The following is a 16,965-nucleotide window of genomic DNA, read 5'->3' as shown; positions in this document are numbered from 1 at the left end:
CGATGGAACTGTGTGCATTTTGTTTTATAACACATTGACTTGTGGCTTCTTCAGCCTGTCCTTTTGCTGATCACCAGTTTGCAACATTTGAAAAAAGTACCTCCGTAAAAGCCCAATATCCTGCAAAACTGCCATACACGGTACAGTAGGATAAAACTACAGAATGCCTGTTTGTAAACCCTGCGCTGTGCAGGTAATGAAAATCACCTCATTTTCCTCTTAGTACTTAATTTCTTGGTTGACTTAAATTACCTTAAGCCTCCTGCTATTGAAAATCTTAACTTTCCTGCATATTGGCATATCATATCTTTGGTCTGGATGCCTGCATATCTGCATGAGTGGAAGAGATGGAGGAGGATGGAAAACAGAGTGCTCAGAAAAGAAGATAGAACCATCTCCTCCAGACACTCAGGTTTAGACTAGCTTTTGAAAATGCTTATTTCTTTGGGGAGAAATTTGTGTTTAATAGAGAACATGTACATGCAGGCATAATTCTTTGAAATCAGTAAATTAAAAAAGCTTTTTATTTTTTTTTTTAGAGGGTGCTGCCCTTTATACAAACTCATTTGCCTCACTGATTGTCCCCTTCAGGAGGACCATAGTGGACAGTAACCCCTCCAAATATGTGTGTATGAAAATGATGCAAGCATAAATCTTTCAGCTGAATGCCAGTGTTCATTTCCTACAGTGACAGTCAGCTATCTCATTCTCACATCTGGAATAAAGAATCATTATGCCTAGTAGTAATTGATCCCGGATGATCTTATTAACTAGGACAGTGTGTGGTTTTTGCTCAGAATATAGAACTCCTTTCTTCAAAAAACAAGAGAAAAAAGTAGAGGAAGTCTTCTTTTGTTATCTGTATTGGCTCTGGAATTTTTAAGCTGTCTCTGTGCTCATATTTATTTAGCTTTTGCAAGCCTGAGGTCGAATGAGGTGCAGTGCTGGTACATGAAAAGAAACACCAGAGGTCACTTAAAATCATTAAGACACTATCAAACTCATCTGGAAAAACGGAAAGAATTTTCTTTTTCTTTAGCAAAGATTTTTGGGGAGTAACCATATGCTGAAGGGTACACATTTTCCTGCACTAGCAAAGTGCTCTGAGTAAAGACTGTCTCATGACAAAACACATTATATATTAGTAGAAACACAAATGGCAAAAAGTCTTGCAAGCACCTTTTTTTCTTAGCTTAGGTTTTCTGTTTTTACTTGCTCATTAAAATCTCTCTCTTTATATACCTCTTTCTTTAGGATGTTAGTTAACCCTCTCTGACATTTTCTCTAAACCGCTTAACTGTCTTTGTTCAAGTGGAAACTTTTGGTTGTCTTAAAGCACATCTGCTCATAGCCTTCTTAAATGCATGTGAAGATGCCAATAAGCCCACTAAAGCAGTGTCTTACCACTTTCTGGGTGTCAGATAGGGACAATGATAGCTCTTCCTGTGGTGATATCTCCATCATACAGCAGATATCTGTGCTCACCTCAAAACAGATTTTTGTAGCTTCAAATTTGAAAAAAAATAAGATATTTTTCTGATTTATCTATATGGGCCAGACTTTGCTGCTTCCAAGTTACTTTTTTCATTCTCTGAAAAAATGGAGTTGATTTAACAGGACTGAATTTCCTTTCCTTGTCTGTATCTTTGCCTTGGTCAGTGTATGTGCAGTTTCTCTAGATGCATGGTAAAAATTCAAAGAAAATGTTAATTCATAAACCAGATTATCTTCATGAAAATAAGTTCATGTAATCTTTTGTAGGTGGGACTAATTAGGGGGTGGTGGGCCGAGAGTGTGAATAAAGGTCTAGAAGGAAAAGAAGTGGCATCTAATTGACCATGGCTGGATATCAGGTGCCTGCCAGAGCTGCTGGGCAGGGGATAGAAAGGAAAACAAAATGTTCATGGGACAGGATAAGGGCAGGTAGGGAAGCAGAGCTGACTCAGGGAAATTAGTTTAATTTATTATCAGTCAAATCAGAGTAGGGTAATGAGAAACAATAAGTAAATCTTCAAACACCTTGCCCCATTGCTCCCTCTTTCACAGGGATTGGTTTCTTTCTCTCCTCCCATCAGAGGCTCAGGGGACATGGAATCTGGGCTGTGGCTAGTTCATCACACTGTTGTCTCTGTTGCTTCTTTCTTGTCAGGGAGAGGCCTTGTCACACTCTTCCCATGCTCCCCAGTGGGGTCATAACATATTTTTGACCTAGGAAAACTAAAATATGAATAAAATCCTGTAGTAAATCCTTTCTGCAGCACAATCTATATTTTGGGGTTTGGTGTTTTATTAATTTATTAGTCTTGAAAATATTTTGGCTTTTAAAAAATATTTTCTTACAGTACAGTTTTCTTCCATTTTTAAATCTACATATCTCATCGAATTTTTTCAGTTACTAGTTCACATGATTTCTTGCTTATTTGATGGATTTTAAGAATTTAAAAAATGAACATGGGATTGTATTTACGACACTTCAAAAAGAACTCATGAGCAGTTGTAGTTCTTTGAAATAAATGCTTCTTTCTCAATTCTTGGTGTCCTCTAACACCTCTTTAATGCTGAACTGTGTTTTTTTTCCTTTTACTTGAAGACAAATGTAATTCCATATGTTGCATAATTGTTTTGGTGAGCAACTTTGAATAGCAAAAAAAAGCTGGTCATACTACTTCTCATTTTACAAGACTGGTGAGAAGAAGACTGGAGGATATAACCTAAACTGCCTACATCAGTCTAAAGCCTGGAAAGTTTTTAAAGGTTTTATATGGTGAGAAAATGTTTTTTTGTGAATACCACAGGCTTGAAGACCCTTTTTTTTTTGGCGTTTCTCACCTAAGACATTTTCCAGGTTTCAATCTGCTCTCCTCATCCAGAAAAGCAAGCAGGGAGCTGTACAAGTTATACCATAGCCTAAAACCTGTTCAACATGAAGATCAAATCTTCCAGGAAAGCTGTTTTCTGTAGGTCACTATGTAGTCATTCTTTCTTGGATTTTGATGAAAGCTTGATTTTCTGGAGAAATAAAAAACAACACAACAAACAAATCAACCCCAATGAACTAAAAAAACAAAAGAAAAACCCAAAAATGACCAAAAAAACAAAACAAAAAACAAAACCTCAAAACCACCCAAAAAAAAAAATCAAGACATATAAAGCTGCATGTTTTTTACAAGATCTTACATTAGTCAATGCTACATTTCTTCTAAGAAGCGTTGTAAAAGTGGTGCTATGACCTATTTTTCTATTTTTGATACTAGTATTAATTTAATTTCTGTCTGCAAAAATAACACTGCAAGCAATGTGATAAATATGACCTATTATATTGTGCTAAAAGTCCAGTTAACAAACTTTTTATGACTGCTGTAGTTGTAGGGTTTAATTCCAGGAAGATAACTAATATCTGACCTTAAAGAGAAGACACGTGAATATATGCACAACTATTCCAAAATTTTGTCTTTACTTAGACCGTTATATGTCTGGCTTTAGAAGAGAGTGCAAAATAATTTTGTTTAATTTGAATTTTTGTTTGGGTTAGACAATATGACCCCATTTTATGCTAGGCTACAAAATCAGCACATATCCAAAAAATTTTTTTATAATCAGCAGAGCAGCTGAAGTAGGTTTTTAAAAAGAGTTCTTGATAGAAGGGTTTATAAGAAAATATTTTAATTTTTAATTATCCATTTACAGTTTGATTTGGAGCCCTTTGCATATAAACATGCTAATAGTAAACCAATATCAGGATGGAAGAGGTAATTTGAAAATATTTATTTTAAAAACAGAATATTATTTTATTTTTATTTTCCTATACAAGCACATATTCATTTTAATCAGAGGACAGAATGAAAACTAGGTGTGTTTGACATACTGGAAAAAAACCCCAAAGAGTTTTTTCAACATAGTCATCTGAAATGAAAGCTTTAAACTAAGTAGAATTCACTGTTGATGTTAAATAATTGGAATTAGGTCCCAGAACTGTATTCTTCATAGGCTGGAATAGAATAATCACATAGATGTAGGTTACTACTCAGGAACTTGGAAAGAAACATTTAACGGCAATAAAGCTATTCTACCGATCTAATAAATAAAAAAATTAAAAAAAAAATCCATGTGTTCAAATACTTTGGGACATACTTGGAAAAAAAGAAAGCAGCCGTTTTGATACTTTGATACTATCTATAAAGAAAGATGGAACCATTCTTTCCTTAGTGGATAGACTTATAATTGTAATATATCAGACTGCAAAAAGGAAGCAATAAAGATTCCTTTTTCTTCAATATAAAGCTGCAGACACCTGATAACTCTATAGACGGCGCAAGAGGTTTCCTGAAATCAGATTTACATGTTCACACATGAAAATGGAGTATTAAATGTCTATTTCTCAAAAATTCCATGATCTACTGAGATCATGAGTTTGAAAAACCATGTTAAGGGATATAGAAAAAAGATTTGCCAAAAAGTGAGGTAGAAAATTTTGGAAGGATTCAGAGAAACTGGAAAAATCTGTTAAAAGTTTAGCCTTTCCCTGTACTGTAGATTTAGAAGATGTTTTGATACTTAATCTATAGATGAAAATATAGACCCTTGTAGGCCCAAATTCTCAATGCCATCCAGATCAGGTTAAAGGAGGCAAGGAAGACTGTAGGCTTATATTATATGGTTAGCCTTGTTGCTATGAGCAGCTCAAATGAGAAAATCCAAAATTCCTTTAATTTGTTTAATGATAAAAAAGGGCTGAAATTCTGCTGTTATGAAAATTCTGATTTGTTGAAGATGAGAGTATCAGATTTTAGTTGAAGCAGCGCATTCTCCTAGGGATACTTCAGCATATATTTTCAAAAATATCTTAACATCTGCATTTTTCTTATTAAGTGGGCAAATTAAATATAGAAAACATGCATCATTCAGATGCAAAGGAAGAACACATAAGTAGAAAAATATCCCTCATAGCAACAGGGTATTTTTTTAATTGCAGTTACAGTTGCTTTGTATAGATTTTTTTTAGCATGATAGTTTTGTGTAGCTATACATCTATTATATCCACACTTGCATTGAATAAATATGCCTTAAAGACCTGTCCAGTCATGAAGGGAAGCCGTATGTATTGAACTTAATCTTCCTACTGTTACGTACTTACCGCTGTGAGGAGAGAAATTATTTCTTTATCTAACAATACTTTGCCCCTCTTCTCTTTGTTTTGTTCATTTCTTCCTTTTCTCTCATCGAAGAGAAAGGTTAAAAGTTGACTGACTGTACAGAACAGAATCACAGACTCACAGAATTAACTAGGTTGGAATATATTGCTTTTGTTTTGTGTGGTTATCTATCTAAGTTTTGAAATATCTGTATAGGACTCCTAATATGAATCTTATTCTACAACTTCTTAAATGGCAATACTTAACCTCCTTGCCTTCCTTTGAAAAAAAAAAAAAAAAACAGGAGTTAGAAATAATGTATTGAATAGATTTATGAGCAAAAATCCATGGTGAAAGCTATTAGCCAATCATTTTCTGGGTTTCAGCCTATGTATTCCTGTGCAGCTGAAGGAGTATTTATGAAGGCAACAGTTAATTTCATAACCCACAAAACAGAAAGTCACAAAAACAAACAAACTTACATCCCTCCAGTGTCTCCATCAGTATATGAAATGCTAGGAAACCTGCCTAAACATTTTGGAAGGTGTCCTTCATTTTAGCATGATCAGTTTGAGATTCTAAATACTTAACTGCCAATGGCTGAATGCTCAGAATTGCAATATCAATTCTATTCAAACTGGGAATTTGAATCTATTCAAACTTGGTTTGGAATGCATAGTCTGTTAACAGCAATCTTTTGCAAAATGGGTACACAGAATTATTAAAAACTCTTAGAGTTCTATCTTCAAATTCAGATTAGAGTGCTTCCTCACTTAGAAGGTGTAAAGATATACATCATCTGGAAAAGTCTTCAAATGCTATAATGATGGGCAGTGAAAAGCGACAGGGAAATTAAAAATTCAGCAAGTCTTTTTTAAAAGTGGAATGAAACAGTGCATTATAAATGAGACTTAGGAATTACACTGAAAAAGAGAATAAACTATATAAAAAGCTGCCCATTTAATGAGAATTGTCCATCTTGGGAACAAGAGGAAATGGTACTCCTCCAGAGGATGTGTGCAAAAATATCATTAGAGTGAGTTGTGCACAAAAAATGAAACCACCAATGTTTTTGATATAGTATTGTGTATGTTAACAAAGCATTTTGGGGCAAGCAGCCCAGATCATGGGGTGACTGCCAGCTCTAGCTAACAGCACCTTTTATGGAAGAAAATGCATCCATGAGTGGATGTTATGTGTTCTGCCAGATGTTATGAAATTTACTGAACCCTCTTTTTTTATATAGCTGGAGCTTTCTGCCTGCCTATCTTTCCGTGTCACTTTCTTCATCACTATTCCATTGTTCTCGGTTTTCAAAGACTGTTTTCCTCTTAGGCTGGTTTTCTAGTCCCTGTATGCAGCAAATCCTGTTTCCACTTAATGATGCCCCTTTTTCTCTGTCAGCCTTTCCCCCAGCATTCAGCTGTCTCCTAGTCTGACTGTTATATTTACTTGCTTCTGCTCAGTGATTAACACCCATTTGGACCTATTTCCCCTACTGGCTCTTGAGGTCTTCTTCCCCTCTATCTTTTTCTTTCTGCTTTGTTGTTTTTATAAATCTCACAAGTTTCTTTAATAATTTCCCAGTATGGCTCAAGAATCTATTTATTTTCCAAAAAAGATACTGTTGTCTTCTCAGTTTTCCTCAACATGTCCATTGCATCTGCTATCCAATGGGATCTGGGTAATCTCTTTATCCACCCTGAAAAGAACCCAGGTCCCTTCAGAGCCAAGACCTGGGCCACCTGAAGACCTGCAGTCACTGGAAAAAAATCTGCCAGTATAAGTCTGAAACTTATCAGTAAGTATATTCCTTTAAATAAAGCTGGGGGGAGGGGGGAGCTCATATGAGTTAGTTTTTCAAAATATTATGATTTTATTATGCTTGAGCACATCTGAGCTTTCCAGGGAGACACTAAAGTTTTAATGGGGTTTTACTGGTGTTTCAATAAAGCAGAGAGTAAAGGAATTCTCCCTTGTGTACATTCCCACAGATCTGAAATATTTCACTTGTATTTAAAAAGGAAACTTGGAGTGCATATTTGCAAGTATAGTAACAAATTAAAGGAAACATTCCAGTAAACCAAGGTGTGATGAAAAAAGAAGGATTTTAATATACCATTTTTTTTCTTATATTGCTCATTATGCTGAGGAACCCTGATATGTATATTAATATATTTATTCCTTTTTGAAAAGCTCAGGTGTCTCTCTGAAGTTCTGGTTGCACTGTAATATTGAATTACCTGATCAACTTCCACGATGAAAAGACGGGCTTGGTAGACAAGAGAAGAGCAAGGAATATTGTCTACCTGAACTTCAGTAGCCATTTTCTCCCCATAGGTTTTGTATAACTCTTGTTTCTAGAACATTTTCAGCCCAGAGGAAACACCTCTGAGAAGACTTTAATGAATATTAAATTAAGATCTGGGCATAAGGAAAATTCTCAGTTTGATCATAAATATTTGCTATTGAAGATTCTTATGTAACTACTATTTGTTTGCAAATAAGTTACTGTATTGTATTAAATAAGGTAAAATTACATTGTACATAAGATTATTCTTAAGAGTAAAGCAACAGATGATGCTATGATTTTATAGTTACTCCTTCTTAGGGAGAAAATTTTTGATGAGAAGATGAACAATTTTCTCTGATGAAGGATTTAATAGCATAGAAAACATGCTGATAAACTTGAAATTTACTTAAACTAATGCAAGTGTAATGAAGCAACTGAATAAGCTACTGCCATAAAAAGGTTGCCCTTATTTCCACTTTAGTCTTATATTCCTTCTCTCTCCTTGCTTCTGGCTGGGTATTCCAGCCCACTCGTGTTAGCTGTAATGGGTATTTGGAAATACAATAAAGTAGATTCAGGATCTCACCCAGAAGGAAAATTAGGACAAATTGACTAATTTTGAACCATCTGGCTGCATGGGTCCTAGCACTGGCATAAGGAAGACAGGGGATGGGAAGAATCTTTGTCTTAGATTAAACAGATGTAGAACTGTAAATTAAAGAAAAGTAAAGCAATGTGATAGCTTCTAAGAATAACAGTGTTAAATAATGTTAAGAAAGTAAGTGCTGAGCAAGAATTATTGTTTACAATATTTTTTTCCTACAAACACAAGTACAGATACCTGAAACAGTTGGTAAATTTTCTTTTTTTCTTTTTTCTTTTTTTTTTTTTTTGTGCCTTTGAAACAGCACCTCTTTTTGAAGTTTTTATGCCAAAATTAAGCAGAAAATATTCTTTAAATTCCATTCCCCACGGAAATTCAGTTGTTTGGATTTTTCCCATTTGTTTCCTTGTTTTGTTTGGTTGGTTTCCCTTTTTTTTTTTTTTTTAATTTTATTTTATTGCCTGATAGTGCCAAGAAATTATTTGCACATTTAGCCACATGTCTGGCTAAATGCCAATCATAAGACTCATCTAAGAGGGTTATGTTTTATCTGTCAGCAATGGTTCTCTTGTGTTATTTTATAGTCTGAAACTTTCAGAACAGCCTCTTTTTAGGACAGGATATTTGACTTAATAGTGTGAAGACTGTGATCTGGAAATTCAAGCAAAAGTTCATATACAGACAATCCAAGAAAAAAAGCATTAATTGAGGTAAAATAGCAATAATCAAGACACCTTTACCAGAATTTTTAAAGGTTACTATAGAAACTAGATACCTAATTTTTTTTCACTTTGAAATAGTACTCTTAAACTCCAGTGTGGTGGGTCTTATTGGTGAGCTGATGTTGCGCTTTTCATTCGCCCTAAGATTTATACCAAGCTTTGTACATATTTATGCAAAATAAACAAAAGTAACTCACCTAATTTGCAAAGCTTTTATTTGAATTAGTCTTGTATTATCATACTTTTTGGTGATATTTATACTTGAAATGCTGAAAATAGAGGATCTGTAGGCCACATCTATAGCTCTAAATTAAATAGTGACCAGGAGCATCCTGTATCACCAAACTGTTAGAACAATAGCTTGGGTGCCTCCTGTCCCTCCAGTCATTCCTGGGTGCAGTCTGCAAGCTAGAGTGATCATTTCCAGGAATCATTCCCTGCTGGAGGTATGTGAACCTGATTCAAAGGAAAAGTAAGTTTAATATTAGGTATCCAGGCTGTTCAGTGTCAGCTGGCCTCAGGACTGGAAAATTAACTCAGGTGTATTGAGTCTCCTAACTAGAGCACAGTCAATGTGGCACACCTTGCTAAAGTGAATTACTATTTAATACATAGTTTCTTGTGTCTGAATTAGATATGTATATTATTTGATAATGTGATTTCTGCGAATTCTCAAGTCCATGTATATTCTAAATTTCTCCAGTAATGAAGTTTAGTAATTTTTGAAATTCAACATTCTTCAGGAGCTTTTTGCATATTTCCACTTGGGTCATGTAACACCTCTGGAGATACACAGTATCTGAGACTACCTATTTCTTAGGATGAAGAAAAGGGAGTGAATCCAGCCACATCTTATTTCCTGTTTCGCTGAACAAAGTGTAAATGATAAGATTGCAAATTATATGTTCAATATTTTCACATTTATTGCATGTATTATTGCACACTTATTCACATTATTGCACTTATTTTCTAAACTACTGCCTTTTTCAGTAACATTATACAGTCACCATTTCTGAAGGATGGTTAAAGCAGCAGTCTAGGCTGACTTAGGTTTACACTGCAGTGGTATATAAGTGCTTTTACTCATGTGTAGTCTTAGTGGTCATACACACTGACCACTGAACATATTTTCCAGCAGTGATTTGTTACTTGCTAGCCATGGCATTTGGCTACTGCAGCATTCACATGTCCACTGCTGCTACCTGAGTTAATGGGCAGCCCCAGCTAGAAGAAACTTACTCCCACAGAGATGAGTGATCGATCATTCCTCCAGCCAGTGTTCCCACTCATATTGCACTGATTACTAATCCTGAGATCTGAAGGTTTTAATCTTTTGTTTGATGTAAAAGGTCATGTCTTCCTTCAAACACCAAGGAGCCCTCATATATTTGAGTTTTGAAACCATTTTTTTTAATCCTCAAATGTAAAGGTAAATCTATTATAAATCCTTTAGATAGAGCTGCCATCAGATATTACACTACTAAGGCTTGTGAAGTTTTCCTACACAATGCTCTGGGTAATGTTTTAGACTCTTTAACCTAATTCTATTTTTCTGTCATTTTACAATAGCATAACAACCTGCACCTGTTTTCCCATTTGGGGCTTTATCATAAAAACTGTTGCGCTGCATATCTAATAAAAGCACAGAGCTCTGTGTAATTTGTTTGCTTACAAAGTTGTCTTGAGGAGAGTCACATGAGCCTAACACAATTGAGAATATGAGGTGTTGACAGACAGCAAAACTGAGAAAGGGATTGAGAAAGGGACTGCTGTCATTGGTTCCCAAAATGTCTCACTGAAACAAGCAGAAGTAAAGAGATAAATGTAAGTATAAAGTTTTAAGAATCCAGAAGATGACTATGTAAACAAATTTTAAATTGTGGTTGGCCATATAATAAATTATTAATTGCTTAATTTTCCCACAGTAGAAATGACAGCTTTTATACTGTAACATTTCTCCTTATGAGAATATATGTTTAGTTGTCTTGTGCAGAAGGTTCTGTATTTTTTGAACCTCACAAAACTTGATGAGATGTTTTCATACACAATTCACATTCTGCCTTTAATAAACCCGTGCCCTAAAACATTCATTGCCTGTGTTTATATAATGAGTTGGAACAAACAACTTGTTGTAATTTACAGATATCTCAAGATTCAATAATTTCACACTTGCCTCCTATTAGGAACAGAGATAAGTGACTTCAGGGAGTGAAATAAGAAAACAAATAAAGAAAAATTCCAGGAAACATAGATATGATGACTCTATACTCATGGAATGACAATTTTGGAGAAATTGTCAGAAAAATCTGAGCTGGTGAGCTTTGATAAACAAATAGGTTAATTTTCTACTGTCAAAAGTCTCCTTTTGATACAGATGGCCTTAATAAGTGTGTTAAAAGGTTAAATGATATGAATGAAGTGATCAAAACAGAATTATACAGGTAATTTTTAAGATTGGCTTGATTTAACACCAGCTGGCAACTAAACCCTACAGAGCTGGCTTGCTCACTCTTTTTGGGTGGGATGGAGGAGACAACTGGAGAAATGAGAAAACTCATGGTTTGACATAAGGAAAGATTAATAGGGAAAGTAAAAACAATGCATGCAAGCAACAGGTCTAATTTTAAATATTTTGTAATAGGAAAATGATGTTGTATAACCTGGTCCTGTGAGACATCTGAGACAAATTAGACAAGCTCCAAATTTGGAATGAGATAAGCTCATGTTAAGATATGCCTCTGAGATACATGGCTTACCTTACTCCTGAAACTCAGATTGAATGCACAAAGGAAACACTCTGTGAGTTTCACATGTGATGCATATTTCATGCTATTAAGTTCTGCATGCTTTAGAATTTTGCTAGATTCTTGGGAAAAAAACAGACCAAAACAAAAGCAGGATGTTTAATTATGCTTCTTGCAGGGATACTCTTAAAATTTAATGAAGACATATGTAAACTGTCAGTGTAAGAATAATACCATAACTGGTTTAAATTTAAGAAATACTTTTTTTGCTGGCTTATACACTTTGAGAGACACATTTCCATCTTTTTTTTTTTTTTTTTTCATGTGAATATCATACCATGTTTTTGGATTTAGTTCAGCTCCATAATTTTTTTTCCTATGCACGCCTGTTAACATTTTATATAAATTTCTTATTGGTATCACTTGTTCTAAAATATTACACACAGTCCCCATTGTTGACATCCAGGCTCTTCTTTCTGGCAATAAGCTATATAAATATGAACACTCTTTCACACAAAAGTCTGTTTAGCTTTTGAAAGAAGGTGTCTACCAGTTCTCCCTCAGCGTTTGACAGTAGGTGCATCTCTCTTCTTTTCAGACCATGGCACCTTTCCATGATTTTATTCATGGATTCCCTACTCAGGTTTTTAAAGTATTGCTTATGATATCTGTTGTATTTTAGTTGAATTATTATTTCTGAAGAATTGAGAAAAATCCATCCATCCATCCATCTATCTATCTATCTATCTATCTATCTATCTATCTATCTATCTATTCACCTATCTACTTATTTCTGTATATTTATATGTATAACTCTGTTCATGGTTTCCTTGCTTTTCTTTCAGTAAAAAGACCAAACTTCAACTGCAAATTCCACCTGTTTTGCACAAAACAGCTGGAGACATGACATGCACACTCTTTTTCACATAGTTGAATTTCGTATAGCCATTTCAACCAAATGTTCAAAGCATTATATGTTGAAATTCCTGACTTTCCTTTTGCCACACAGGAAATGTGTGCTGAAAACCACACATTGCTTCTGGAGAACCAATGGAGAATCTGCAGAAACTAAACATTTTTCTTCAGAAATTTTGCTTTTTTTCTGGTCAAGTCACTTTGATGTGGTGCTTTGACTGACCTAACAAGACCATACTCACTTGTAGTTTGGTTGCTTCTATTTATTTATTTGGTTTGGTTCAGTTTGGTTTTTTTAAACATGGTGTCTTATACTATACCATACTCCACACAAGGAGGTGCTATCATGGCATTCATTCCATCCTGGCTCATAATCTGAATGAAATTGTTAAAATACTTATTTCCATTGATCATCTAGGTGGGTTACCCTGCCACAAAAGGAAATTATGTTTGATAAGCAGTAAATAGTATTACTGTCCATTTAAGGGAAGAACATAGGTAATACTTCAATTATTATAATGGGATATTTTTTATTTGAAATATGGAGGAGGTCAATTTGAAAACCATTCAACTTTTGTAAGCTGTTAACCATAAAAGTTGAGAAATTCAATCTATCAGTGTTTATAATAGGTCTCAGAATACCTGAGCAATTACAAGGATCGTGGGAAAGAGAGGTATTGATGTGCTTACATTCAAATTATCCCTGCTTTTAAGAGCTAGACTAATAAAGTTGGTATTGATTCTAGCCAAAAGTCCTGATGAATTGGATGAGTAAAATCTCCCGCTGATCTTCATATGTCAAGGTACTATCCAGCTACTCAAAACCACATTTTCAGGAAATTCTGCCTCCAAATCTGAAACATCTAAAGGCCTGGAAGTAATCTGAGCCATCTCCAGTTTACAAAGATAAATTAGGACAGATTTAGCATTAGATTAGTTCATCCCTCTTTAGGAAATGCAACCAAAACAAACTCACTGAGATATATCTCTGTGTAGATGCCTTGTAGTTGTATAATCATTCTTTGCAATTAATAGCCTGAGTATGGCATTTTCTCACTAGGAAATATTATGGCATCATATATTTCAAAATATGAGTTATTCAACCATAAGAAGATCAGAAAACAGTAAGGAAAGAATTTATGAAGTCCAACAGAAACATTCCCTTAGCTTGTCAAAATTCTGGTAAATTTTTTTCTCTTGCAGGAAATATTCCTCTTGTGAGGCCCTAACAGAAATCCTCCTAGAAAAGTGTAATCAAAGAATGGCAAAAATAATGATGTAAGTTTATCCTCTTCTGAGCATGTATTCCCATTTCACAGAAATTAAACAAAATCTGTCAAGAGAAGAAATGAAAGTTAGGAAAGATGATTTAAATTAGTAGGAAGAAAGTGACTAACTTTAAAAGACACGATATTTTATAAAGTCATTAAAATTAATAAGAATAGAACTATTCTATCTAGGATTTAGTCACAGAGCTAGAAAATGTTGTGATTTACAATACAAATAGCTAAGAAAAAACAGTGGCATCATCACTAAAATCTGTGCAACAGACTGTGTAAAGCCAACTAAATCCAGAGCAAAAAAAGTCAAGCTTACTTCTATAAAAAATTTTGCTGGCTTCTTAAATGTTGTGGACCTCTAGCCACATTATGAGAGTTTGTCTCATATATAGGAAAGAGACAAACACAGTCAATTTGTGAATTAGCTGTTCTACTGCATGTGAAGAAAAAAACCCCAAGCCATAAAGGAGACCTTGAGTCAGCATATGTTTTATGAGTTTATCAGTTATAGGCTCAAATATAAGACTTAATTAAATTATCTAAACATGGATTTGAAGGGGCAGAGTACTGCCTCTTGCTATGAGAAAGGTAATAAGAGACTCAAGAATGTCTTGGTGAGACTTTTTGAAGAATAAGGTTTGGCTTGCCCTGTGATCTGTTTCCAGGTAAGGTCTGCATTGCAACAAAACAGATGACCTCTTTACGAGAAAGCTCTTTACAAAAAGGTTAACTGAGGATGGCATGAGGAAAGATAATTTTTAAAGAGTTAACTTTAAAAGTTTGAATAAGTATGTTTTTTATTAATAGCTCTTATTTCCTACACATCTGTTATGATTTGATCCCCAGATGCACAGACTCCAGGTGCTACCTGCTAGTCTATTGTGGTGAACTTGGTCTGTATGGGCAAAAAGCAGAGTATCCACATCTGTTTAACAGATCGAAAAAAAACCCCAAACAAACAAAAAAGGATTTCCTTTTCTCAGGAAAAAAAAAAAAAAAGGTAAAATGAGTTTGAGCTTTTCTTTGAATTTCCCAAATATGTTGGATAGAGAAAGAAAACATCTTTGGATTATAAGTTTATTGGTTATACATCTGTAAAACTGAGTAAATATTTTTATTACTTCTTAGCATTAGATTTCAAGCTGTATGAAAGAACTACATAAACTTTGTACTTGACTTTCCAAGGGATGCAAAATGTATAAATTAATAGCAAATATTTTCTTCAGTAATTTTAAACGGTACTGATAAATATAAAACTTGTAAAATGGACATGGTTAAAAATCTAAGGTGGAGTAGAGTGTAAGAAATATTTTTGCTGATTTTCTTTATATCTTTAGGTTAAGAGCAATTAGATATTAGACATTAATTTTAGGCGCTTTTATGTTCTGAAGAAAGTTTTCCATGGTGAATGTAAGTGGAAAATTTATTTTGTGGGCTATGTTGACATACTTGTACATCTGAGTTAATGAGAATTTTTCCCTGATTTTTTCAGAATTCAATGTGATATAAGTGATGCCACAGTTGAAGACTACTCTCTAGAGGAGATCAAAATCACAGTAGTGTTTGCGAACAAGGCTGTAATTTCACATGATTGGCACTGTAATTTTTAGGAAATTTCTAAGTTCCACAAGGTCATTCCACAAGCAGTTGTGAATAGTTTTGTTAGTTGAATGTTAATAATTTGATCAGAAATTAGCTAGCAATTTCTATCCAGTATTCATTCTTGCACTAGAGAAGACATTTACGCTATAATAAAACAGTGCAATTCTGAAAATCATTCTATTGTGATTTGAAAATATGGATGAACCTTATTCAATTCCACATAGGGAAGTATCTTGTTAACTGAGATATTTAGTTGCCAAAATCCACTGAATTTCTAAAGCATCTCAGTAAAAAAAGGAGACCTTTAGTGTGTTTTAAAAATTTAGTAGAGTGAAAGGTGCATGTATCAGTGAAGATTTTTTTTGTATAATTTCTTTATAAATGTGCCATGGTCCCTAGTCATGACAATTCTTAGACTAAAGACTGGTATTCAGAGACAATAGACATAGAGCTGGCATTTTTTTTTGCTAAACAGAACCAAATGCATAATCAGGAGTCTAGAAGATAAAATAAAGATGGCAAAGCATTGCATTTGTAAAAGATGAAAGAAAATCAGTATAGAATTGTACATTCACACAAACACATTGAAAAAATCTTTAATAATTCAACCATTAATCGAGCACTGCCAAGACTACCACTGAACAATGTCTGTAAGTGCCACATCTACACGACTTTTAAATATGTGATGGTGACTCCATCACTTCCCTGAGTAGCCTCTTCCAGTGCTTGACAATCCTTCCAGTGAAATTTTTTTTCCTAATATCAAATATAAACCTCCCCTGATGCAACTTGAGCCTGTTTCCTCTGTTTTATTGTTGAACATCTGGAAGGAAGGATCAACACCCAACTGGCTACAGCCTCCTTTCAGGGGGCTGTACAGAACAATAATGTCTCCCCTCAGCCTTCTTTTCTTCAGGCTAAACAAACTCAACTTCCTCATCCACTCCTCATAAGGCTTATGCTTCAAACTCCAGGTCCTCTTCCACTGGGCCACTTTCCAGACACTTTTTCCCAAGCGTGTAAGCGCTGACTGGGGTTGTTGTGACCCAAGTGCAGGACCCAGCACTTTGACTTGTTGAACCCCATACAAATGGCCTTGGCCAATCAATCCAATATATCCAGAGGCTTCCTATATTCCAGCAGATCAAGACTCCAGCCCGTGCTTGGTGTCATCTGCAAACTGACTGAAGGTGCACTTTATCCACTTGTCCAAATAATTGATAAGAATACTTAACAGGGAATAAACTGCAATGGACAAGAGATTCATGCAAGAGAGGATTGTTCTTGTAGGAAAGATTTTCCTGACACGGTCAAAGTATATTTGAAGAGTGGGAATCTCAGCTAAGGTCTTGGATCTTTGAGCTGGCAATAACAGAGGTGGTCACTATGTTCTCCTTGAAGCCGAGGGAGAACAGGCTTTGAAATATATGTTTTTAATTTTGCTTTCATAAATTAATGATTAATAGCTTTAGTCAGAATATTTGGACTCCTAACTTAAAGTGGGATAGTCTAGATGTCTTCTCACAAACTTATGAAACAGACAAAACAGTTTTGTTTTGTAATGTATTGATGTGCCTCTTCTGCTTTCTATTTGTACAGCTGTCTAATCCAGAACTTCTGGAGAAAGATTAGGTCCAGTTTTCTGTCAGTCAGATATAACCAGACAGCACTCT

General features: G+C 34.7%; 1 long non-coding RNA gene across 1 annotated transcript in view; it reads left to right on the top strand.

Moving 5' to 3' along the window:
• Positions 1 to 6,407: 6,407 nt before the first annotated feature.
• Positions 6,408 to 16,965, top strand: part of LOC140682352 (uncharacterized) — a 33,891-nt gene continuing 23,333 nt past the window's right edge. The window contains exon 1 of the long non-coding RNA XR_012053971.1: positions 6,408 to 6,933. This is a non-coding gene — a long non-coding RNA (uncharacterized lncRNA). The remainder of the gene's footprint in view (positions 6,934 to 16,965) is intronic.

The sequence above is a fragment of the Taeniopygia guttata genome, chromosome 2 (assembly GCF_048771995.1).
Source record: "Taeniopygia guttata chromosome 2, bTaeGut7.mat, whole genome shotgun sequence".
NCBI classification, from domain to species: Eukaryota; Metazoa; Chordata; class Aves; order Passeriformes; family Estrildidae; genus Taeniopygia; species Taeniopygia guttata.
The sequence above is the reverse complement of the archived record's forward strand: the minus strand, read 5'-3'. Positions and strand labels throughout refer to the sequence as shown.